This window comes from Gossypium raimondii, chromosome 10 (genome assembly GCF_025698545.1).
Source record: "Gossypium raimondii isolate GPD5lz chromosome 10, ASM2569854v1, whole genome shotgun sequence".
Taxonomy (NCBI): Eukaryota; Viridiplantae; Streptophyta; class Magnoliopsida; order Malvales; family Malvaceae; genus Gossypium; species Gossypium raimondii.
In genome coordinates this window covers 16,244,328-16,247,352 of record NC_068574.1, presented here as the reverse complement: position 1 = coordinate 16,247,352, position 3,025 = coordinate 16,244,328, and positions in this window count along the sequence as shown.

The window sequence follows — 3,025 nt, the reverse complement described above, 5'->3', positions numbered from 1 at the left end:
AACTCCTCTTGAAATACATGTTGATTTTATTTGAAAAACATGAAATATTATATGTGAATTAATGTGTAAATATTGTGTACTTTGATATGGAAAAATGAAGAAAAAGTGAAAGGAAGTGAGAAACAAGTAGAGAGTTAAATCAAATGAGGAGCTAAAGGAGGAAGAAGAGGAAGAAAGCTTGATTCCATATTTTGAGTTGTAAGTACAACTAAAGTTTTGTTTATTTTAAATATGTGATGAATTATTAAGTAAAATTTGTTGAGGATAAAACTAGATATAGTGTTTAATTAGAAATTTACATATTATATAATTAAAGAATAAAATGTGATAATAATTGAGTATATTAGTATGATGAATTGATTAAGTAAAATATAATAGAGAAAATTAAAGAAAAGTAAGGAAAAGATTAAAAGTGTAAAAGGACTAATTCATAAGGGTGCAAAAGTTAATAGAAATATAATTTTTTAAATGATAAAATGAGTGTATGAAATGATATATGTATATAATTTATGAGTAGATTGATGTGGTAATGTTGTGGGATTATATAATAAAATATGAGAAAGAAAGGGATTACATTGTAAAATGTGTAAAAGTGATCTATGAAAAAATATATAATAAAATTAATAGTAAATTATGGAAGATTAATAAATATGAGATATGATACATGTATTATTGTTAGTGGAAAATAATGTTAAATAAACTATCGTTACTGAGGACTAAAATTTGTTAAAAATGTAAAAGTAGTATAAGGTAGATAAAATATGAATAAATGATGAATTATGGAAATTATATTAAATAGCGAAACATGCTACATGTATTAAAAATATATGAAAGCTCTATTTAGCGGGCTAAGAATAATATATATATATATATATATATATATATATATATATATGATAATAAGAATTTGTGGTGAAATATGGAAATTAAACTAAGAAATGAAATATGTTATATATGTTATTAAAAGAAAAATATATTGTTACATGAAATGTCATGATGATGTCTAAATCGTAAAGTAAGTAAAAGTGATAGGTGAAATGTATAATAAAAATTATTAATGAAATTATGGAAGATTATTAAATATTGAGACAAGTTACATGTGTTAATGAACAAAGAAGATATAATTATATGAAGTATTGTTTAAAGGATTAAATGGTAAAAAGTGTAAAAGTGACGTGTGTATACTATGACTTGCTCAAGTAGGCAAGTTAAGAACTATTAGGATATTAGTGGCATGTCATTTAGGAACCTTAGCGCACTCTCTCATTTTTAGCACATTAGTGCTCTCTAATTATTAGCACGTCAGTGCTCACCGATTAGTACATTTCTGCTCTCTGTTCATCCGTTTCAGCGGTATTCTGTTCTATTCCGTATATCCTGTGTGTTCTATTAAGTCTATTGGGCCTCTGAAAAAGGTACAAATCTATTTTAGTGATTTTGAATCGTATAGATTATATGTGTTGAAAAGTTATGAAATTGAAAAAAAAATAAGAAAATATATGGTTGAAATAAGTAAAGTAAATTATCGGAAAATTTAGCTAAATGGAGTAAATGAGAATTTAAAATAAATCATGTGATTCTAGTATTATATAGATGATAATTAAATCAAAATGTTTAGTTGGTTTTAATGAGTAAATAATAAATGTGGACCTAATTTTAAAAAAATAAGTGAATTGATTGGTAAATTATGTATGATGAATACAAGCAGGTCATTTAAATGATTCTGTGTAGTGATAATAAATAAGTGATAATTTATAATATAGATTATGATCTAAATAATAGTTGTACTTACTAAGTTAGCAATAGCTTAACGTGTGTTTATACGTGTAGGTTAAAAGTAGAAGAAAAGGATCTTTGAAGATTGAAGGCACCTCATCTCATCACATTAGTGGATTCGAGAAAGGGGTAAAGTATTAGTTTCTATCGTTTCAGTAAATGGCATGTACCTAGGTGTGTGTATTAAGGTTGAATGTGATGGGACTCAAATGTGAAACTTGATGTTTGCTTAATTCATGTGAAATAGTTTAAATGTTAATTAAGTGATATAAGAAAATTAGATTTTAGAACATTTAATTACGATTTACAATTGAATTAAATTGGCTTAAAATTTTGAGATTTGAATAAGGGTTAAATTAGGTAAACTTTAGGAATTAATTTGGCAATTTGTCCCTTGAATTTCAAACTTAAACATGGTTCCTGAAATCTACACAGTCATGTTCCTCATTTTTCATAATGGCCTTATTTCACTTTAGTAAATTGTTCTAAATGCAAGAATGGTTAAAAATAATTATTTCAGCTTATCGCAAATACCAACAAAAATATATATATATACTGATATAACGGAACTAATATGTACAAATTATAATGTTATCTTATTTAGATGTTATTATAGTTTCTGAAAACCAAGTCGCACTTTTATACTTAATTTGGTAATCGGGTTGGGTATAAGGGTGTTAAAGTTATCATTGTTCAGTAATTGAAATCAAGTTTAATCGAATCTGAACCTGTTTAACTGGATATGTGTACACCTGTTTTTATATGTTCATCTGCATGTTGTGTGCATTTTTCCATTTGCATAAAAATTTGGAGTTTTGGTTGTGAAGAGAAGGAAGTCTGGTTTGAGAAGTTTAGCTGCAATATTTTGTACAACGGTTTTACCGCATTATTATATATATGTCAGCTCAACTACATATTTCCTTTTGAGTGGCTTAGACCCACTATCGTGGTGTGTAGGGTGGATAGGCCTAACATAGCCTAATTGTGGTGTGCGGGGTGGTCAGAGTGGTGTTCCAGTTGGTTGGCTGGGTTTTAATATTTATTGTTACACATTCGAGCATGTTTCATTTGTATGAACATTCGAATAAGTATGTTGGAACATTAGTAAAATAAGTTGTTAAGTTAATGTAGTAAAGTAATATGTATGTTATGAATCTGTTTAGTTTTTGTGTGTTTTCGGTTCGCATATTTGTTATGTGTTTTGGTAATAAAATAAGTTAATTTGGTAGAGGTTCCAGATTATGAACGA